The 24,203-nt window shown below is 45.3% G+C and overlaps 1 pseudogene; it reads right to left on the reverse strand.

The window, feature by feature from the left end:
- Nucleotides 1-457: 457 nt before the first annotated feature.
- LOC139232780 (zinc finger protein 271-like) lies at nucleotides 458-22,396 on the reverse strand (annotated as a pseudogene).
- Between the last annotated feature and the right edge of the window lie 1,807 nt (nucleotides 22,397-24,203).

The raw sequence follows: 24,203 nt of genomic DNA on the forward strand, positions 1-24,203 counted from the left end.
ACAGTTTTGGTCTGGACTTGTCTCCATTCCCATGCCGAGGGGATTGCTACACCAGACGGGAGGGGCATGGATTCCCCACCAATTCCCATTCCCCTTCTTTCTGGTGGATAATGGAGGGGCCACTGTGTGTAATGTACAAATCAGTAAGATTTGTCAGCAAGCTCTTTCTAATTGGAGATTTTATTCAGTGGAAACTTTTACACGATTGTAGATTTTGAACAAAAACAATTTAGCATTGTAGTAAAAGTTCATAATTTTATTGCAAACTAAATTTCTGTTGAGAGTCACTGAATTAAAGTGAAGAATAACACACAGCGTTTCGTAAATGGACACTGCAACCCCGAGAACACAATCAGCAATATATCCAGAATATTAAAGTCCAGCCCAGTTATAGGGTTATTATCGGCAGAAACAAACCCCAACTGTCATAATGAACATGGTTCATTTGGGATGTGACAAACAGCAGCAATAACAGCAGAATCCAATCCCTGCAGTCACTTGTGAAGTCGCTGGTGTTTCAGCAGGTTGTATGACCGAGTGAATCGTTTCCCACACTCAGAGCAGGTGAACAGCCTCTCTTCAGTGTGAACTCGCTGGTGTTTCAGCAGGTTGGATGACCAAGTGAATTCCTTCCCACACACTGAGCAGGTGAATAGTCTCTCCCCAGTGTGAACTCGCTGGGGTGTCAGCAGGTTGGATGACTGAGTGAATCCCTTCCCACACTTAGAGCAGGTGAACGGCCTCTCCCCAGTGTGAACTCGCTGGTGTGTCAGCAGGGTAGATGACTGAGTGAATCCCTTTGCACAGTGAGAGCAGATGAACGGTCTCTCCCCAGTGTGAACTCGCTGATGAGTTACAAGGTGGGATGAACAAGTGAATCCCTTCCCACACACGGGGCAAGTGAACGGCCTCTCCCCAGTGTGATTGCGTCGATGAATTTCCAGCGCAGACGGTGACCTGAATATCTTCCCACAGTCACCACATTTCCACGGTTTCTCCGTGGTGTGGGTATCCCTGTGATTCTCCATGGTTGGACGATCAGGTGAAGCCTCGCCCACACACACAACACGTTTACAGTTTCTCCGCGCTTTGAACGGTGCGATGTTTTTTAAGGCTGTGTAACTAGTTAAAGCTCTTTCCACAGGCAGTACACTGGAACACTCTCACTCGGGTGTGTGTGTCTTGGTGCTTTTCCACACACACTGATATTTGAAATTTATTCCCACAGCAGAACAGGCAAACATTTCTCCTTCCACTTTCAAAGGCCGATGATATTCAGGTCCTGATGAATCGATTGACTCCGTCAGATCTTGACGTGATGTTTGGTTTGTGTTTACTGTCTAAAAATCTCCCCTTCTAATTCGCTGTAAAAGGAGATAACAAAACTCATCACTGTCCGCACAAGACACAAATTCAGAATAGACACATCTAGTTTTCATGGAACATTCTTTCCTCTCTTGTTCTTCCAAAGCTGTAAATCCCTGTCCCACACATTGTCCCTCCTGCTGTGCTGAAATCCAAATCAACACACATTTCTAGACTGTTTCTCCTCCACTCCCAGTTTTCACCACCAATTCTGACTGGATTCAGTTCTGCACTCACTGGTTCCCTTCTCTTTCCTCCCCTGAAGGTGCTGACTCTGGCTGGTTTCAGTGCTACACTCACTGGCTCCTCTCCCTCTCCTCTGCAGAAGGTGCTGACTCTGGCTGGGTTCAGTTGTACACACACCAGTTTCTCTCCAATATGTGTCCCATGTGCCCAATCTCTCTGTGCGAACCTCGACAGTGAGTGCCGACAGGCTATTCCACTGTTCTCACCTGACGCCTCACACATGCATTTTCCAGCAGGGTCACTGGACCCTCATCCCAATTGCTCAGTGGGTAAAGGTGACACCCAGTGTGATTGAGTCATATTAACAGGATGGACTCAGGTTTAATCCTGTCTGCATATCCTCCTTCTAATTCCCTTTAAAAGGAGTTTACAAAAGTTATCATTGTAAGCAGGAACATATGAACAGGAATAGACCATTCAGCTGATCAGTATCTTAACTCTGTCTACCTGCCTTGGTTCCATCACTCTTAATACACCCGCCTAAGAAAATCTATCTATCTCAGTTTTGGAATTTTCAAGTGGCTCACAGCCTATGTTTTATGGGGAACAGAGTTCCAAATTTCCACTACCTTTTAAGAACAGAAGAATGTGAGCAGGAGTAGGCCATACAGCCCCTCGAGCCTGCTGCGTCATTCAATAAGATCAAGGCTGATCTTGTACTTCAGCTCCATTTTCCCGCACTATCCTTGTATCCCTTGATTCCTTTGATTCCAAACAGCTCTCTATCTCAGCCCGGAATATACTCAGCATCCACAGTCCTCTGAGGTAGAGAATTCCAAAGATTCACAACCCTCTGAGTACAGAAAGTTGTCCTCATCTCAGTCCTAAATGGCCGACCCCTTATTCTGAGACTCTGATCCCTAGTTCTGGGCTCTCGAGCCAAGACAAACAGCTGCTCAGCATTAGTGTGAGGAAGTCTTCCTGACATTTGCCCTGAATGGCCTGGCTCTGATTTTAAGGTTGTGTCCCCTTGTTGTGGACTCCTTCACCAGAGGAAATAGTTTCTCTCCATCCACCCTATCAACTCCTTTAATCATCTTAAACACCTCAATTAGAGCATCCCTTAATCTTCTATATTCAAGGGAATGCAAGCCTAGTCGGTGCAACCTGTTCTCATAATTTTTACAGGATTAATAAATGATCTCTGAGTAAAGGATCCTCTTGGAAAGAGTGACCATAACATGGTAGAATTTCAAATTCAGTTGGAGGGTGAGGAAGTTGGATTTCAAACCAGTGTCCATAGCTGAAATAAAGGAGACTACAAAGGTATGAAGGCAAAGTTGGCTAAAGTGGACTGGGAAAATAGATTTAAAGTGTAAGACGGTTGATGAGCAGTGCCCAGACTTTTAAGGAGATATTTCATATCTCTCAACACAAATATATTCTAATGAGAAGGAAAGACTTGAAGAAAAGGGATAACCTTCTGTGGCTAACTGAGGAAATGAAGGATGGTATCAAATTGAAAACAATGGCATACAAAGTGGCCAAGATTAGTGGGAGGCCAGAGGATTGGGAAATTTTTAAAAACCAGCAAAGAACGACCAAAAAAATAATAAAGAGAGAGTAGATAGATTATGAAAGTAAACTAGCAAGAAATATAAAAACAGATAGCAAGAGTTTCTACAGGTACATAAAAAGGAAGAGAGTGGCTAAAGTAAATGTTGGTCCCTTAGAGGATGAGACTGGGGAATTAATAATGGGGAACATGGAAATGGCAGAGACTTTGAACAAATATTTTGTGTCGGTCTTCATGGTAGAAGACACTAAAAACATCCCAATAATGGAAGATCAAGGGGCTATAGAGAGGGAGGAACTTAAAAAACAATCACTGTCATTAAAGAAGAAGTAGTCTGTAAAATAATAGGACTAAAGGCGGACAAGTCTCCTGGACCTGATGGCTTGCATCCTAGGGTCTAAAAAGAATTGGCTGCAGAGATAGTGGATGTAATCTACCAAAATTCCCTGGATTCTATGGAGGTCCCAACGGATTGGAAAATCGCAAATGTAACGCCCCTATTTAAAAAAAGAGGCAGATAGAAAGCAGGAAACTATAGACTAACATCTGTCATTGGGAAAATGCTGGAGTCCATTATTAAGGAAGCAGTAGTAGGACATTTGGAAAAGCATAATTCAGTCAAGCAGAGTCAGCGTGGTTTCATGGAAGGGAAATCATGTTTGACAAATTTGCTGGAGTTCTTTGAGGATGTAACGAGCAGGGTGGATAAGGGGGAAGCAGTGGATGTGGTGTATTTGGATTTCCAGAAGTCCACGGGGTTAGGGGTAATGAATAGCTTGGATAGAGGATTGGCTAATCAACAGAAAACAGAGTCAGGATAAATCGATCATTTTCCAGTTGGCAAACAGTAACTAGTGGAGTGCCACAGGGATCGGTGCTGGGGCCTCAACTATTTACAATCTGTATTAATGATTTGGATGAAGGGACCGAGTGTAATGTAGCCAAGTTTGCTGATGATACAACCGTTCAGTGACAACCTTGACCCTTGCACCAGGGAGGCAACATACCAACTCTGGAGTCACGTCTGCAGCTGCAGAAGCGCCTGCCTGTTCCCCTAACTATCGAAATCCCTATCACTATTGCTCTTCCACTCTTCTTCCTTCCCTCCTGTGCAGCTGAGCCACCCACGGTGCTGTGGACTTGGCGCTAACTGCACTCCCCAGAGCAACCATCGCGCTCACCAGTATCCAGAACTGAAAAGCGGTTAGCGAGTCAGTGAAATCTTGCCCTACCTGTCTAGTCCTCCTTTTCTGTCTGGCAGTCTCCAATTCCCTCTATGCCTGCACACGTTTAAGCTGTGGGATGACCACCTCCTGAACCGTGCTATCCTCGAAGTTCTCAGCGTCGCGGATGCACTGCAGTGACGCTAGCAGCCGCACAAGCTCCAGAACCCGGGGCTCGAGCTGCTCCAGCTGGCGATACTTCCCACATGGCCCAGGATGTACATTCCATGGGACTGACCTACCCTGCCCAGGGTGTACATTCCATGGGACTGAGCTACCCTGCCCAGGGTGTACATTCCATGGACTGACCTACCCTGCCCAGGGTGTACATTCCATGGACTGACCTACCCTGCCCAGGATGTACATTCCATGGGACTGACCTACCCTGCCCAGGGTGTACATTCCATGGGACTGACCTACCCTGCCCAGGATGTACATTCCATGGACTGACCTACCCTGCCCAGGATGTACATTCCATGGGACTGACCTACCCTGCCCAGGATGTACATTCCATGGGATTGACCTACCCTGCCCAGGGTGTACATTCCATGGACTGACCTACCCTGCCCAGGGTGTACATTCTGTGGGACTGACCTACCCCGCCCTGCCAGGATCGAAATTCTGAACAGGCAGTTCTAGTTTATCTGGAATATTCTTTCCTCTCTTGCTTCTCCTCAGCTGTGGCATTAGTCCCACTCCCCTGCTCTTGCCTCAAAACTCTGCAAATCTTTCCAACTCAAATCCCTTTTGAAAGTAACGTGTTAATCTGCTTCCACCACCCTTACAGGCAGTGCGTTCCAGGCCATAACCACTCACAGCTTAATTTTTTGCCCTCATGCAGCATCAGGTTCATTTGCCAATCACCTTAAATCCGTGTCCTCTGGTTACCGACCTTTCTGACACTGAAGATTGTTTCTGCTTATTATATAATTATAGAAATTTACAGCACGGAAGGAGAACATTTCGGCCCATCGTGTCCGCACCAGTCGGCAAAGAGCTGTCCAGCCTAATCCCACTTTCCAGCTCTTGGTCCATAGCCTTGTAGGTTATGGCACTTTAAGTGCACATCCAAATATTTATAAATGTGGTGAGGGTTTCTGCCTCTACCGCCCTTTCAGACAGTGAGTTTCAGACCCCCACCACCCTCTGGGTGCAGAAATTTCTCCTCAAATTGCATCTTAACCTCTTACCAATTACATTAAATCTATGCCCACTGGTTGTTAACCCCTCTGCGAAGGGAAATAGGTCCTTCCTATCCACTCTAACTAGGCCTCTCATAATTTTATACACATTAAGTTATCCCCTCAGATTCCTCTGTTCCAAAGAAAACAAACCCAGCCTATTAAGAGAGTTAGTGGGCTGGAGGAGATTATAAAGAAAGGGAGGGGAGAGATTTGAACAAGAGGATGAGTATTTTAAATGCTGATGCTACCAGCCATCTTGCCCACCCAGCATGTGATTCACTACCAACAGAAACACTACTTTAACTACTACAAATGCATAATGAGGGGAAATCAATCTCTGTACCTTTAACTAACAGCGACATGGAAAGAGGGAATTGACTGACCTTTAAACACCTAGTCCACTTGGTACTGAAGTGTCTGAGCCTCATAATAGGACCTCCAGGGAAACAAAATACTGACAAATGTTAAACTGCTTTGTTGACAAAAGAAATCTCGATTTAAATGTTGAAGGATAAATTGTTTAACGGGTTCATACTGACCCACCTGACAGGCTGACTCAGGATCCACCCCTCAAGCACCACGATTGGTTACAGAACACGCTGATCCCTGAGCCTGTACATGGGGATTCTAACTCTGGGACTGTACATGAGGATTCTAACCCTGGGACTCCACATGGGGATTCTAACCCTGGGACTCCACATGGGGATTCTAATGCTGCGACTGTATATGGGGATTATAACCCAGTGAGTGAACAGCTCTGGGGCTTTTTTGTTACTTGTATGGGACATAAACCGTAAATGAAGTGGAAGCCATATTTGACAAATTTGCTGGAATTCTTTGAGGATGTAATGAACATGATGGATAAAGGGGAACCAGTGGATGTGCTGTATTTGGACTTCCGGAAGACATTTGCCAAGGTGCCACATAAAAGGTTACTGCACAAGATAAATGTTCATGGGGTTGGGGGTAATATATTAGCATGGATAGAGGATTGGTTAACTAACAGAAAATAGAGAGTCGGGATAAATGGTTCATTCTTGGTTTGGCACTCAGTAACTAGTGGGGTGCCGCAGGGATTAGTGCTGGGAGCCCAACTATTTACAATCTATATTAACAACTTGGATGAAGGGACCGAGTGTAATGTAGCCAGGTTTGCTGACGATACAAAGATACAAGGACTAGCAATATGTGAAGAGAACACAAAAAACCTACAAAAGGACATAGACAGGATAAGTGAGTGGGCAAAAATTTGGCAGATGGAGTATAATGTTGGAAAATATGAGGTTATGCACTTTGGCAGAAAAAAATCGAGGAGCATGTTATTATTTAAAAGGAGAAAAATTGCAAAGTGCTGCAGTACAATGGGACCTAGGGGTCCTGGTGCATGAAACACAAAAAGTTAGTATACAGGTCCAGCAAGTGATCAGGAAGGCGAATGGAAGGCCTGTGTACAGTTTTGGTTTCCATATTTAAGAAAAGATATACTTGCTTTGGAGGCAGTTCAGAGAATGTTCATTAGTCTGATTCCGGAGATGACATGAGGAAAGGTTGAGAAGGTTGGGCCTCTACTCATTGGAATTCAGAAGAATGAGAGGTGATCTTATCGAAATGTATAAGGGGCTTGACAAGGTGGAAGCAGAGAGGATGTTTCCACAGATAGGGGAGATTAGAACGAGGGAGCATAATTTTAGAATAAAGGGCTGCCCATTTAAAACTGTGAGAAGGAGGAATTTCTTCTCTCAGAGGGTTGTAAATCTATGGAATTCGCTGCCTCTGAAAGCTGTAGAAGCTGGGTCATTGAATACATTTGAGACAGAGATAGACAGTTGCTTAACCGATAAGGGAATAAGGGGTTATGGGGAAGTGGACTTGAGTCCATGACCAGATCAGCCATGATCATATTAAATGGGGGAGCAGGCTCGAAAGGCCGTATGGCCTACTCCTGCTCCTATTTCTTATGTTAGCTCGGCACTAAGTAACGCCTTTAGGAGAGATAGTAAGAAATCCGAGGTGTGGAGAGTGAGAATAAAATATCTGAAATTACCTTTACCCACCAGGACCCGGTTGTAAACAGACACTGACATCACTCACTTTGTTCCTGCACAAAGATGGCTGCCATTAGCCTGGGCCTGTGACCCTGCTCTTCATATCGATCCAGGGGCCTCAACTGAAAAGTGTGTGGATGTCATTTGAGGACAGGATTTGAGGCTCTGATGCCGACCACAGTGGAAATCCTGCTGGCACTCACTGAGTCGACTGACTGTGAGGCACTAGATGTTAACTAATGTCTGTGAAATTGCACCCAGCCAGATTCAGCATTTTCTGGAGATAATAAATCTCAGACGCTGAAAGGAATGTTGAATTTAGACAGTGAGGATGGAGGGAGAGTGTCTAGAATAAGGAATTTACAGCTTCGGAGGGGATAGAATGTTCGATAGAATCTAGAATTGTCTGTTCTTAATTTCTATCTTGTGCATAAAGTAACAACGTTTGTAACCACCATTTATTTGCAGGGTATTAGAAGGGGAGGATCTGCAGCTGGGAAACTCAAACTGATCATCGTGTCAAGATTTGACAGATTCCCGGATTGATCAGGATCACCTTATCATCAGCCTTTGTAAAAAAAACAATCACAGCGGGGAGAAACAGGACACATGTTGTGTGTGTGGATGCACCTTCAACCAATCATTTAGCCTGTGAGACTGGTGATCCCACCTGACTCAACACTGTAAATGTGGGGTCAGTGGGAATGGATGCTGTTGTGTATATAAAGTGATTCAGTCTCATCTCACCAACTGACATTCGAGGAGTTAGATAACAGACTTTCTGCTGTGAATATAGAGCTGGGTTATTGGCCCGTGATGTGTTTACTTGTTCATCTTGGTGACTCTAAATCTTTGCCAATTATTTGATGCGATCAGTTTACATGTACGTATTTAAAAAATATATTTGCTGAGCGGATTAAATTTAAATTGAAACCAGGTTTGCAGGCGTGATGCTCCATTCACACATCGAAGGAGAGAGAGATGCTGTGGGGCATATCTGAAAGTGATTAACACACCGGGTTTTGTGTTTAGTGATCCCGGGCGTGTTACCGACACCTTCCTTCGATACCAAGGCAAGGACTCTGGAAGGTAAGGAGTACTGGGACTTGTCCCTGAGAGTAACCAAAGATATGAGAACTGAAATAATCTAGAGTTAGAAAGGACAAAATGCCCAAAATGGAACAATTGGTAACAGGACATAATTTAATCTCCTCTTATCTTGGAGACATCAAATATCGACACGCTCTGTTATTTAAAATATCAAAATATTAAACTCCAACCCAGTTATAGGGTTATTCACATCAGCAGAACAAACCCCAACTGACAGAATGAACATGATTCAGTCAGGATTCAATTAACAGCAGCAATTACAGTAGAATCCAAACTCTGCAGTCACTTGTCAATTCGCTGGAGTCTCAGCAGGTTGGAAGACAGAGTGAATCCCTTCCCACATAGAGTAGGTGAATGGCCTCTCCCCAGTGTGAACTCTCTGCTGCCTCAGCATGTTCGATGACTGAGTGAATCCTTTCCCACACTCAGAGCAGGTGAACAGCCTCTCCCCAGTGTGACTGTGACGATGCATTTTCAGCTTACATGGTTTGGTTCAGTTCTGCACCTGCTGTGCAGAGAGTGAGAATAAAATAAATGAGCTACTGATTTTCTCTGCCGGGCTGGCTCAATAGGGCGAGCCTGTGCTGGCCCAAGAGAGTGTGCCGGGCTGGCCCAAGAGGGTGAGCCCGGGCTGGTCCAAGAGGGTGAGCCCGGGCTGGCCCAAGAGGGTGAGCCCGGGCTGGCCCAATAGGGTGAGCCCGGGCTGGCCCAATAGGGTGAGCCGGGGCAGGCCCAATAGGGTGAGCCGGGGCTGGCCCAAATACGGTGAGCCAGAGCTGGCAAAAATAGGGTGAGCCAGGGCTGGCCCAATAGGGTGAGCCAGGGCTGGCCCAATAGGGTGAGCCCGGGCTAGCCCAGGGTCACCAGACAACAATCAGCACAACAAGGCTCCCTTTCAGGGGCCACTGACCTGGGCACAAACATGTGGTCCAATCAAACTGAGACACCCTGAAGCCCCGCCCACCCTTTGTCCCTACCGTGTCAAAGCTCCGAGCAGAGCGCTTGCTTTGGGAGTCTCGTATTGGGCATATGGACAGCCGAATTTGCAGAGTACACTCCATAATCCCTCACCGTTGACAGTGTCAAAGGCCTTGGTCAGGTCAAAGAAGTCACTGACACCAAGCTCCTCCCATGTGATATAAGCCAACCCTTGTCACTGATACCAATTGCACTGGGAAAATATGTTGAAGGGTAAGACTGTAGAAACGCAATGGCAAACATTTAAGGAGATATTTCATAACTTCTCAGGAAAGATTTATTCAAATGAGAAATAAAGATGCTAAGAGAAGGATGAACCATCCCTGGCTAACTAAGGAAGTAAAGGATGGTATCAAATTGAAAAAAGCATACAATGCTGCAAAAGACAGTGGAAGGCCAGAGGATTGGGACATTTTTTAAACCAGCAAAGGACGACTAAAAAATGATAAAGACAGAAAAGATAGCAGATGAGAGCAAACTAGCAAGAAATATAAAAAGAGACAGTAAGAGCATCTACAGGTATATAAAAAGGAAACAAGTAGCTAAAGTAAACATTGGTCTCTTAGAAGATGAGACTGGAGAATTAATAAGGGGAAAAACAGAATTGGCAGAGACTTTGAACAAATATTTTGTGTCGGTCTTTACAGTAGAGGACACTAAAAACATCCCAATAGTTGATAATCAAGGAGCTATTGCGGGGTGTGGGGGTGGGGGAAACTTAAAACAGTCACTATACTAGAGATAAAGTACTAATCAAACTAATGGAACTCATGGTGGACAAGTCCACCGGACATGATGACATGCATCCTAGGGTCTTAAAAGAAGTGGCTGCAGAAATATTGGATGCATCGGTTGTAATCTACCAAAATTCCCTGAATTCTGGAGAGGTCCCAGCGGATTGCAAAACCGCACATGTCACACCCTGATTTAAGAAAGGAGGGAGACAGAGAGCAGGAAACTATAGACCAGTTAGCCTGCCTTCTATCATTGGGTAAATACTGGAGTCCAGCATTAAGAAGTAGAAGCAGGACATTTAGAAAATCATATTGCAGTCAAGCAGAGTCAGCATGGTTTTATGAAAGGGAAATCATGTTTGACAAATTTGCTGGAGTTGTTTGAGGATGTAACAAGCAGAGTGCATAAAGGAGAACCAGTTGATGTCGTATATTTGGATTCACAGAAAGCATTCCATATGGTGCCACACAATAGGTTACTTCACAAGCTAAGAGTTCACTGGGTTGGGGGTAATATATCAGCATGGATAGAGGATTGGCAAACTAACAGAAAACAGAGTGTCAGGATAAATGGATAATTTTTAGGTTGGCAAACTGTAACTAGTGGGGTGCCACAGTGATCAGTGCTGGGGCCTCAACTATTTACAATTGATATTAATGACTTAGATGAAGGAACCGAGTGTAATGTAGCCAAATTTTCTGATGATACAAAGATAGGTGGGAAAGTAAGTTGTGAAGAGGATGCAAAGAATTTACAAAGGGATATAAATAGGCTCAATGAGTGGGCAAAAATCTGGCAGATGACTACAATCTGGTAAAATGTCAGGTTATCTCCTTTGGTAGGAAATTTTTTTTTAAATTATTTAAATGGGGACAATTACAAAATGCTGTAGTACAGATGGATCTGAGGCTTTTTGTACATGAAACTCAAAAAGTTAGCATGCAGGTACAGCAAGTAATCAGGGAGGTAAATGGAATTCTGGCCTTTATTGCAACGGGGATGGAGTATAAAAGCAGGGAAGTCCTGCTACAACTGTACAGGGCATTGGTAAGACCACACCTGGAGTACTGCGCACAGTTTTGGTCTGGACGTGTCGTCGTTCCCATGCCGAGAGGATTGCTACACCAGACCGGAGGGGCAAAATTTGGGGACACTGATTTCTCACCAATTCCCATTCCCCTTTCTGGTGGTTAATGGAGGGGCCACTGTGTGTAATGTGCAAGTCAGTAAGAATTGTCAGCAAGCTCTTTCTAATTAGAGATTTTATTCAGTGGAAAGGTTCACACACTATTGAAGATTTTGTACCAAAAATCAATTAGGATTAAAGTAAAAGTTCTTTATTTCATTGCAAACCAATTTCTGTTGCAAGTTACTGAATTAAGAGGAAAGATAACACACAGCATTTCTTAAATGGACATTGCAGCCCCGAGAACACCATCAGCAACATATCCAGAATATTAAAGTCCAGCCCAGATATAGGGTTATTAACATCAGCAGAAACAAACCCCAACTGTCAGAATGAACATGGCTCAGTCGGGATGTGATTATCATCATCATCATCATGGCAGTCCCTCGAAACGAGGATGACTTGCTTCCACGCCAAAAAAAAGGCCGAGTTCACAGGTGTTTCGAATAAAGAACCCGAACTACATCCTGGAGGGTGGAAGATGCTTGTGCGTGGATTTTTTTAACGTGTGGTGGCTGTGTGGCTTGACAGAGCTAGGTCTTGGTCCAGTGGCAAGGATTACCCAAGACAACTGGAGACCAGTTCTGCTGCATGGACCTAGTGTGCACACATATCGCAGTGTGGGCTGGCCCATACTGCCCTAGGTCTCAGGCCCCAAACTCACGCCGCCCCTGCGCCCCGATCACATACCTCCACAGTCTCTCGCCGCTCCTGCTGCATCTGCCCACGCTCCAATCACCGATTTGAACCTCGCTGCCGTCACCCTCCTGCACCAGCTCACGCTGGACCTTGTAGTGGAATGCCTCCACGCTGCTCCCTGGGTCGCACGCCGCTCCTTTTATGGCCCCGACCTGCCGCTGATGATTTCTCGCAGGTCGGGGCCCCCATACTGCACCCTGGGCTGCACGCCGCTCCTTATGCGGGTGCAGCAAGTAATCAGGAAGGCAAATGGAATGCTGGCCTTTATTGCAAGGGGGATGGAGTATAAAAGTAGGGAAGTCCTGCTACACCTATACAGGGCGTTGGTAAGACCACACCTGGAGTACTGCACACAGTTTTGGTCTGGACTTGTCTCCATTCCCGTGCCGAGGGGATTGCTGCACCAGACGGGAGGGACAACATTTGGGGACACTGATTCCCCACCAATTCTCATTCCCCTTCTTTCTGGTGGATAATGGAGGGGCCACTGTGTGTAATGTGCAAGTCAGTAAGAATTGTCAGCAAGCTCTTTCTAATTGGAGATTTTATTCAGTAGAAACTTTCACACACTATTGTAGATTTGTAACAAAGATCAATTTAGGATCAACGTAAAAGTTCATAATTTTTTTGAGAACTAAATTTCTGCTGAGAGTTGCTGAATTAAGGGGAAAGATAACACACAGTGTTTCTTAAATGGACACTGCAGCCCCGAGAACACAATCAGCAATATATCCAGAATATTAAAGATCAGTCCAGTTATAGGGTGATTAACATCAGCAGAAACAAACCCCAACTGTCAGAATGAACATGGTTCAGTCGGGATGTGATTAACAGCAGCAATAACAGCAGATTCCAAACCCTGCAGTCACTTGTGAACTCGCTGGTGTCTCAGCAGGTGGGATGACTGAGTGAATCGCTTCCCACACTCAGAGCAGGTGAACGGCCTCTCCCCGGTGTGAACTCGCTGGTGTCTCAGCAGGTCGGATAACCCAGTGAATCACTTCCCACACTCAGAGCAGGTGAACAGCCTCTCCCCAGTGTGAACTCGCTGGTGTCTCAGCAGGTCGGATAACCCAGTGAATCACTTCCCACACTCAGAGCAGGTGAATGGCCTCTCCCCAGTGTGAACTCGCTGGTGTCTCAGCAGGTCGGATAACCCAGTGAATCACTTCCCACACTCAGAGCAGGTGAACGGTCTCTCTCCAGTGTGAACTCGCTGGTGTTTCAGCAGCTTGGATGAACAAGTGAATCCCTTCCCACACTGTGAGCAGATGAACGGCCTCTCCCCAGTGTGAACTCGCTGGTGTTTCAGCAGGTCGGATGAACAAGTGAATCGCTGCCCACACTCGGGGCAGGTGAACGGTCTCTCCCCAGTGTGAACTCGCTGGTGAGTTACAAGTTGGGATGACTGAGTGTATTCCTTCCCACACACAGGGCAGGTGAACGGCCTCTCCCCAGTGTGAACTCGCTGGTGAGTTACAAGTTGGGATGACTGAGTGTATCGCTTCCGACACACAGGGCAGGTGAACGGCCTCTCCCCGGTGTGACTGCGTCGATGAATTTCCAGCACAGACGGTGATCTGAATAACTTCCCAGTCACCACATTTCCACGGTTTCACCAGGGTGCGGGTATCCTTGTGATTCTCCAGGTTGGACGATCAGTTGAAGCCTCGTCCACACACACAACAGGATTACAGTTTCTCTGCGCTGTGAATGGTGCAATGTTTTTCAGGCTGTTGAACTGGTTAAAGCTCTTTCTGCAGTCAGTGCACTGGAACATTCACTCGGGTGTGTATGCATCTCGGTGCTTTTCCAGTCACACTGATATTTGAAATCATTTCCACAGGCAGCACAAACATTTCTCCTTCCACTTTCAAAGGCCGATGATATTCAGGTCCTGATGAATCGATTGACTACGTCAGATCTTGTGTTTCCTGTCTGAAAATCTCCCCTTCTAATACACTGTAAAATGAGATAACAAAACTCATCACTGTCAGTACAAGGCAGAAATTTAGAATAGACACATCTAGTTTCCATGGAACATTCTTTCCTCTCTTGTTCTTCCAAAGCTGTAAATCCCTGTCCCACACATTATCCCTCCTGATGTGCTGAAATCCAAATCATCGCACATCTCTAGACTGTTTCTGCTCCACTTCCAGTTTTCACCACCAATTCTGGCTGGGTTCAGCTCTGCACTCACTTGTTCCCCTCCCTCTCCTCTCCTGAGGTGCTGACTCAGGCTGGGTTCAGTTCTACACTCACTGGAACCCCTCCCTCCCATCTGCCCCTCCTCTTAAGGTGCTGACTCTGGCTGTGTTCAATTTCACACTCACTGGTTCCCCTCCCTCTCCTCCCCTGAAGGTGTTGACTCTGGCTGGGTTCAGTTCTACACTCACTGGTTCCCCTCTCTCTCCGCTCCTGTAGGTGCTGACTCTGCCTAGGTTCAGTTCAACAATCACAGGTTCCCATCCCTCCCATCTCTCTCCTCCCCTGATGGTGCTGACTCTGGCTGGGTTCTGTTCTCCAATCACTGCTTCTGCTCCCTAACCTCTGTCCCCTCTCCGAAAGGTGCTGACTTTGGCTGGGTTCAGTTCCACACTCACTGGCTCCCCTATCTCTCCTCCCCTGAAGACACCGACTCTATCTGGGTTTAGTTCTACACTCACTGGTTCCCCTCCCTCTCCTCCCGTAAAAAAGTGCAGACTCTGGCTGGAATCAGTTCTACAATCACTGGTACCCCTCCCTTCCATCTCTCTCCTCCCTTTAAGATGCTGACTCTGGCTGGGTTCAATTCCACACTCACTGATTATCCTCCCTCTGCTCCTCTGAAAGTGCTGACTCTGGCTGGGTTTGTTCTATACTCACTGGTTCCCCTCCATCCCCTCACCTGAAGGTGCTGACTCTGGCTGCTACACTCACTGGTTCCCTTCCATCACCTCCCCTGAAGGTGCTCCGAGAGATGGTTTTTTAGATCAGTATATTGAGGAGCCTACCAGGGAACAGGCTATCCTAGATTGGGTATTGTGTAATGAGAAGGGGTTAATTAACAGTCTTGTTGTGCGGGGTCCTTTAGGGAAGAGTGACCATAACATGATTGAATTCTTTCTTAAGATGGAAAGTGAAGTCGTCCAATCCGAAACCAGGGTCCTAAATCTAAACAAAGGAAACTATGAAGGTATGAGGAATGAATTGGCTATGATAGATTGGGAAGATTCATTAAAAGGCATAATGGTGGATAGGCAATGGCTAATATTTAAGGAACGAATGCATGAATTGCAACAGTTATACATTTCTTTCTGGTGTAAAAACACAAAAGGAAAAGTAGCCAACCATCGCTAAATAAATAAATGAAGGATAGTATTAGATCCAAAGAGGAGTTATACAAAGTTACCAGAAAAAGTAGCAAGCCTGAGGATTGGGAGCAGTTTAGAATTCAGCAAAAAAGGACCAAGGGATTGATTAAGAGGGGAAAAATAGAGTATGAGAGTAAACTTGCAAGGAACATAAAAACTGACTGCAAAAGTTTCTACAAGTACGTAAAAAGAAAAAGATTAGTAAAGAAAAATGTAGGTCCTTTACAGACAGAAATGGGAGAATTTTTAATGGGGAACAAGGAAATGGCAGAACAATTCAATAAATACTTTGGTTCTGTCTTCATGGAAGAGGACACAAATAACATCCCAGAAATGCAAGGAACCAAGGGTCTAGTGAGCAAGAGGAATTAAAGGAAATGATTATTAGGAAGAAAATAGTGCTGGAGAAACTAATGGGACTGAAGGCAGATAAATCCCCAGGGCCTCATGCATCCCAGAGTACTAAACGAGGTAGCCATGGAAATAGTAGATGCATTGGTTGTCATCTTACAAAATTCTATAGATTATGGAACAGTTCCTGCAGATTGGAGGGTGGCAAATGTAACCACACGATCTAAAAAAAGGAGGGAGAGAGAAAACAGGGAACTACAAACCTGATAGCCTGTCATCAGTAGTAGGGAAAATGCTGGAGTCTATTATGAAGGATGTAATAACGGCACACTTAGATAATATCAACGGGATTAAACAAAGTCAACATGGATTTATGAAAGGAAAATCATGTTTGGCAACCTACTGGAGTTTTTTGAGGATGTAACTGATAGAATAGATAAGGGAGAACCAGTGGATGTAGTGTATTTGGATTTTCAGAAGGCCTTTGATGAAGTCCCACAGAAGAGGTCAGTGTGTAAAATTACAGCACATAGGATTGGGGGTAATGTATTGGCATGGATTAAAAATTGGTTAACTGACAGGAAACAGAGAGTCGAAATAAACGGGTCTTTTTCAGGGTGGCGGGCAGTGACTAGTCGGGTACCACAGGGATCAGTGCTTGAGTCCCAGCTATTCACAATATATATATAAATGATTTGGATGAGGGAACCAGATGTAATATTTCCAAGTTTGTTGACGACACAAAACAAAGTGGGATTGTGAGTTGTGAGGAGGATGCAAAGACACTGCAAGGCGATTGAGAATAGGTTGAGTGAGTGGGCAAACACATGGCAGATGCAGTGTAATGTGGATAAATGTGAAGTTATCCACTTTGGTAGGAAAAACATAAGGACAAAGTATTCTTTAAATGGTGATGGCAGGGGAAGTGTCGATGTACAGAGGGACCTGGGTGTCCTTGTACACCAGTCATTGAAAGCAAACATGCAGGTGTAGCAAGCAGTTAGGAAGGCAAATGGTATGTTGGCCTTCACTGCAAGAGGATTTGAGTACAGGAGCAAGGATGTCTTACTACAGTTATACAGGGCCTTGGTGAGACTGCACCTAGAGTATTGTGTGCAGTTCTGCTCTCTTTACCTAAGAAAGGATATACTTGCCATAGAGGGAGAGCATGGCAGGGCAGGACTGTTGTATGAGGAGAGCTTGGGTCGACTAGGCCTGTATTCACTAGAGTTTAGAAGAATGAGAGGGGATCTCATTGAAACGTATAAAATTCTGACTGGGTTGGATAGAATGGATGTGGGGAGGATGTTTCCCCTGGAATGGGAAGTCTAGAACAAGGGGTCAGAGTCTCAGGATACGGGGTAGGAAATTTAGGACTGAGATGAGGAGAAATCTTTTCAATCAGAGGGTGGTGAACCTGTGGAATTCTCTACCACAGAAGGCTGTGGCGGCCAAGTCACTGAAAATATTTAAGAGGGAGACAAATAGATTTCTAGAAACAAAAGGCATCAAGGGGTATGGGGAAAAAGCGGGATTATGATGTTGAGATAGAGGAGCAGCCATGATCATATTGAATGGTGTTGCAGACTCGAAGGGCTGAATGGACTATTCCTGCTCCTATTTTCTATGTTTCTATGTGCTGACTCTGGCTTGGTTCAGTTCCACACTCAATGGTTCCCCTCCATTTCCCTCCCATGAAGGTGCTGACTCTGGCTGGGTTCTTCTCCCTCTCCTCCCTTGAAGTTGCTGAATCTGGTTCCCCTCCCTCTCCCTCCCCTGAAGGTACTGACTCTGGCTGGGTTCAGTTCTATACTCACTGGTTCTCCTCCCCTGAATGTGCTGACTCTGGCTGGGTTCAGTTCTACACTCACTGGTTCTCCTCCCCTGAAGGTACTGACTCTGGCTGGGTTCAGTTCTACACTCACTGGTTCTCCTCCCCTGAATGTGCTGACTCTGGCTGGGTTCAGTTCTACACTCACTGGTTCTCCTCCCCTGAATGTGCTGACTCTGGCTGGGTTCAGTTCTACACTCACTGGTTCTCCTCCCCTGAATGTGCTGACTCTGGCTGGTTTCTCTTCGACACTAACATCATTCACAACCAGTGCCCGCTGCAAGCCCGGAATAATAACCGGAATATCGGTGGTTGCATCTTGGGGGCTTTCTCACAGGCCCAGGCTAATGGTGGCCATCTTGGTGCAGGAAGGCAGGTTCAGCGCTCTGCCATCTTGATTCAGTGAGTAGCACAGCGCATGCGTGGCCATCTTGGTGCAGGCACGAAGTGAATGATGTCAGTGTGGAACTGAACCGAGCCAGAGTCAGTACCTTCAAGAGAGGGGGAGGGAGGGAGGGAAACAAATGACTGCGGAGCTGAACCCACCAGAGTCAGTGTCTACAGGGGTGGAGGGGGAAACCAGTGTGTGTGGAACTGAACCCAGCCAGAGTGAGCACCATCAGGGGAGGGGAACCAGTGTGTGTGGAACTGAACCCAGCCAGAATTAGCACCTGAAGGGGAGGGGACAGATGGGAGGGAAGGAAACCAGTGAGTATAGAACTGAACCCAGACAGAGTCAGCATCTTCAGAGGGGGAGAGGGGAACCCGTGAGAGGAACTGAAACAAGCTAGAATCAGCACTTAAGGGGAGGAGAGAGAGGGGAACACAAGAACATAAGAAATAGGAGCAGGAGTAGGCCATATGGCCTCTCGAGCATGCTCCGCCATTTAATACATTATTGGCTGATCTGATCATGGACTCAGGTCCACTTCCCTGCCCACTCCCCATAACTGCTTAATCCCTTATCAGTTAAGAAACTGTCTATCTCTGTCTCAAATTTATTCAATGACCCAGCTTCCACTGCTCTCTGAGGTAGCGAATTCCACAGATTTACAACGCTCCGAGACGTAATTCCTCCTCATTCCAGTTTTAAATGGGCGATCCCTTATTCGAAGATTATGCCCCCTAGTTTTAGTCTCCCCCATCAGTGGAAACATCCTCTCTGCATCCACCTTGTCAAGCCCCCTCAAAATCTTATACGTTTCGATAAGATCACCTCTCAGTCTTCTGAATTCCAATGAGTAGAGGCCCAACCTTCTCAAACTTGCCTCATAAGTCGACCCCCTCATCTCCGGAATCAACCCAGTAAACCTTGTCTGAACAGCCTCCAAAGCAAGTATATCCTTTTGTAAATATGGAAACCAACACTGCACGCGGTATTCCAGATGTGGCCTCACTAATACCCTGTATAACTGTAGCAAGTATAACTGTGTTTCATGCACAAGTACCCCCAGATCCCGCTGTACTGCAGCACTTCGCAATTTTTCTCCATTTAAATAATAACTTGCTCTTTGATTTTTTTTCTGCCAAAGTGCATGACCTCACACTTTCCAACATTTTACTCTACCTGCCAAATTTTTGCCCACTCACTTAGCCTGTCTATGTTCTTTTGCAGATTTTTTGCGTTCTCCTCACATTGCTTTTCCTCCCATTTTTGTATCGTCAACAAACGTGGCTATATTACATTCGGTCCTTTCTTCCAAATCGTTAATACAGATTGTAAATTGTTGGGGTCCCGGCACTGATCCCTGCGGCACCCCACTAGTTACTGATTGCCAACCCGAGAATGAACCATTTATCCCGACTCTCTGTTTTCTGTTAGTTAGTCAATCCTCTATCCATGCTAATATGTTACCCCCAACTCCATATTTTATCTTGTGCGGTAACCTTTTATGTGGCACCTTGTCAAATGCTTTCTGGCAGTCAAATACACCACATCCACTGGTTCCCCTTTATCCACCCTGTTTGTTATATCCTAAAAGAATTCCAGCAAATTTGTCAAACATGACTTCCCCTTCATTAATCCATGCTGACTCTGCCTGACCAAATTATGCTTTTCCAAATGTCCCGCTACTGCTTCTTTAATAATGAACTCCAACATCTTCCCAACCACAGATGTTAGGCTAACTGGTCTATAGTTTCCTGCTTTTTGTCTGCCTCCTTTTTTAAATAGGGGAGTTACATTTGCAGTTTTCCAATCTGCTGGGACCTCCCCAGAATCCAGGCAATTTTGGTAAATTACAACCAATGCATCCACAATCACTGCTGCTACTTCTCTTAACACCCCAGGATGCAAGCCATCGGGTCCAGGGGATTTATCTGCCTTTAGTCCAATTATCTTCTTGAGTATCACCTCCTTAGTGATTGTGGTTGTGTTAAGTTCCTCCCTTCTCGATAGCCCATTGACTATCCACTGTTGGGATATTGTTTGTGTCATCTACCGTAAAGACTGACACAAAATATTTGTTCAGAGTTTCTACTATCTCCATGTTCCCCATTACTAATTCCCTGGCCTCGTCCTCGAAGGGACCAACATTTACTTTAGCCACTCTTTTCCTTTTTATATACCGTAGAAACTCTTGCTATCTGTTTTTATATTTTGTGCTAGTTTACTTTCATAGTCTATCTTCTCTTTCTTAATCATTTTTTAGTCATTCTTTGTTGGCTTTTAAAAGCTTCCCAATCTTCTGCCCTCCCAGTAGTTTTGGCCACTTTGTATGCCCTTATTTTTAATTGGATCCCGTCCTTTATTTCTTTAGTTAGCCATGGATGGCTATCTTTTCTTTTACACCCTTTTCTCCTGGAATATATTTTTCTTGAGAGTTGTGAAATATCTCCTTAAATGTACGCCACTGTTCATCAACCGTCCTACACTTTAATCTATTTTCCCAGTCCACTTTAGCCAACTCTGCCCTCATATCTTTGTAGTCTCCTTTATTTAAGCTTAGTACGCTGGTTTGAGATCCAACTTCTCATCCTCCATCTGAATTTGAAATTCAACCGTGCTATGGTCACTCATTCCAAGGGGATCCTTTACGAGGAGATTGTTTATTAATCCTGTCTCATTACACAGGACCAGATCCAATACAGCCTGCCCGCTGGTTGGTTCTGTTACACACTGCTCAAAGAACCCATCCATTACGCATTCTATGAACTGCTCCTCAAGGCTATCCTGACCAATTTGATATGTCCAATCAATATGGAGGTCAAAATCACCCATGATTATTGCTGTTCCATTTTTACAAGCCCTCACTAGTTTATACTCCGACCAACAGAGTTGCTACTGTTAGGGGGCCTATAGACTATGCCCACCAGTGACTATTTCCCCTTATTATTCCTTTTTTCCACCCAAACTGACCATATGAGCCAATATAGTTTCTCATTATTGGCGATCCATCTTTTATCAATAGAGCTACCCCACCTCCTTTTCCTTTCTGACTGTCCTTCCGGATTGTCAAACACCCCTGAATATTTAATTCCCAGTCCTGGTCACCTTGCAACCACATCTCTGTAATGGCTATCAGAACATACCCATTTGTATCTATTTGTGCCGTCAAGTCATCTACGCACATTTAGACAAAGTGCCTTTAAATCTGTTTTTTTACCCTTTTTTCCTGCTTGTTTCCTTTCTCCTTCAAACTCACTTTCTTTAATTTTGCATTCTAATTCCAGCTTTATCCCCTCCCTACTGAACCTATTTTCAGGTTCCCATCCCCCTGCCAATCTAGTTTAAACTCTCCCCAACAGCACTAGCAAACCTCCCCGCAAGGATATTGGTCCCGGCTCTGTTGAGATGCAACCCTTCTGGCTTGTACAGGTCCCACTTCTCCCAGAAGTGGTCCTAATGCCTCAGGAAACTAAAGCCCTCCCGCCTGCACTATCTCTCCAGCCACGCATTCATCTGCTCTATCTTCCTATTTCTTTACTCACTAGCTCGTGGCACCGAGTAATCCGGAGATTACTACCTTTGAGGTCCTGCTTTTTAATCTCTCTCCTAGTTCCCTAAAATCTCCCTGCAGGACCTCATCCCTCTTCCTACCCATGTCATTGGTTGCGATATGGACCATGACCACTGGCTCTTCACCCTCTCCCCCGAGAATGCCCTGCAGCTGCTCAGTGACATCCTTGACCCTGGCACCAGGGAGGCAACACACCATCCTGGAGTCACGTCTGCGGCCGCAGAAACACCTGTCTGCTCTCCTGACTATTGTATCCCCGACCACTATAGCTCTTCCATTCTTCTTATTCACAAAGCCACCATTGCCCTCACCAGTACTCAGAACAGAGTACCGGTTGGAGAGCGAGATGGACTCAGGGCAGTCCTGCACTACCTGCATAGTCCTCCTCTTCTGTCTGGTGGATACCCAATTCCTATCTGCCTGCACGCTCTTAAGCTGCGGGGTGACTGCCTCTAGAAACGTGCTATCCACGTAGTTCTCAGTCTCACGGATGCTCCGCAATTTCCCCAGCTGCCGCTCAAGCTCCAAAACATGGAACTCGAGTTGGTGCAGCTGGAGACACCTCATGCACACTTGGTTGTCCCGGCCGCACGAAGCATCCAGGATTTCCCACATGCCACAATCCATGGGACTGAGCTATCCTGCCATCCCTCTAGTTACACTCGCAACTATCAAATAGAACTAAACTCTAAACTTTAGAAAAACACACCCAGCAACTACTCAGCAATCAACTGATTTAACTAACCTTTATTTAAAGACTAAGTACTAACTTAACAGAGAAAAAAAAACCTTCAGGGGAGGAGTGGGGAACCAGTGAGTGTAGAACTGAATTCAGCCAGAGTCAGCACCATCAGGAGAGCAGAGGCAGGGGAACCAGTGAGTGTAGAACTGAACCCAGCCAGAGTCAGCACCTTCAGCAGAGGGAGGGGAACCAGTGAGTGCAGAGCTGAACCCAGCCAGAATTGGTGGTGAAAACTGGGAATAGAGGAGAAACAGTTTAGAAATGTGTGTTGATTTGGATTTCAGCACACCAGGAAGGACAATGTGTGGGACAGGGATTTACAGCTTTGGAAGAACCAGAGAGGAAAGAATGTTCCATGGAAACGAGATGTGTCCAACCTGAATTTCTGTCTTGTACTTACAGTGATGAGTTTTGTTATCTCCTTTTACAGCGTATTAGAAGGGGAGATTTTCAGACAGGAAACACAAACCAAACATCACGTCCATTATCCACCAGAAAGAAGAGGAAAGGGAATTGGTGAAGAATCCATGTCCCCAAATGTTGCCCCTCCCGTCTGGTGTAGCAATCCCCTCGGCACGGGAATGGAGACAAGTCCAGACCAAAACTGTACGCAGTACTCTAGGTGTGGTCTTACTAACAATTTGTACAATTGTAGCAGGACTTCCCTACTTTTATACTCCATCCCCCTTGCAATAAAACCACGCTGACTCTGACTGCAATATGATTTTCTAAATGTCCTGCTACTACTTCCTTAATGATGGACTCCAGATGGTAGGCTAACTGGTTTATAGTTTCCTGCTCTCTGTTTCCCTCCTTTCTTAAATAGGAGTGTAACGTTTGCGGTTTTCCAGTCCGCTGGAACCTCTCCAGAATTCAGGGAATTTTGCTAGATTACAACCAGTGCATCCACTATCTCTGCAGCCACTTCTTTTAAGACGATCGGATGCATGTCATCAGGTCCAGGGGACTTGTCTACCTTTGGTCCCATTAATTTGCTTAGTACTTTATCTCTAGTGATAGTGACTGTTTTAAGACCCCCCGCAATAGCTCCTTGATTATCAACTATTGGGATGTTTTCAGTGTCCTTTACCGTGAAGACCGATACAAAATATTTGTTCAAAGTCTCTGCCATTTCCATGTTTCTATTAATAATTCTCCAGTCTCATGCTCTAAGGAACCAATGTTTACTTTAGCTACTCATTTCCTTTTTATTTACCTGTAGAAGTTCTTACTGTCTGTTATATTTCTTGCTAGTTTGCTGTCATGTGCTACCTTCTTTGTCTTTATCATTTTTTTTAGTCGTCCTTTGCTGGTTTATAACAATTTCCCAATCCTCTGGCCTTCCACTGTCCTTCGCAACATTGAATGCCTTTTTTTTCAATTTGATACCATCCTTTACTTCCTTAGTTAGCCAGGGATGGTTCATCCTTCTCTTAGCATCTTTATTTCTCACTTGAATAAATCTTTGCTGAGAGTTATGAAATATCTCCTTAAATGTTTGCCACTGCATTTCTACAGTCTTACCCTTTAATATATTTTGCCAGTCCAGTTAGTGTCAGTGACAAGGGTTGGTTTATATCAGACAGGAGGTGATTGTTGTCATGGAATCATAGCAGTTTACAGCACAGGTGACCATTTGGCCCATCGTGTCTGTGCGGCCGAAAAAGAGCTATCCACTCT

The sequence above is a fragment of the Pristiophorus japonicus genome, chromosome 20 (genome assembly GCF_044704955.1).
Source record: "Pristiophorus japonicus isolate sPriJap1 chromosome 20, sPriJap1.hap1, whole genome shotgun sequence".
NCBI lineage: Eukaryota > Metazoa > Chordata > Chondrichthyes > Pristiophoridae > Pristiophorus > Pristiophorus japonicus.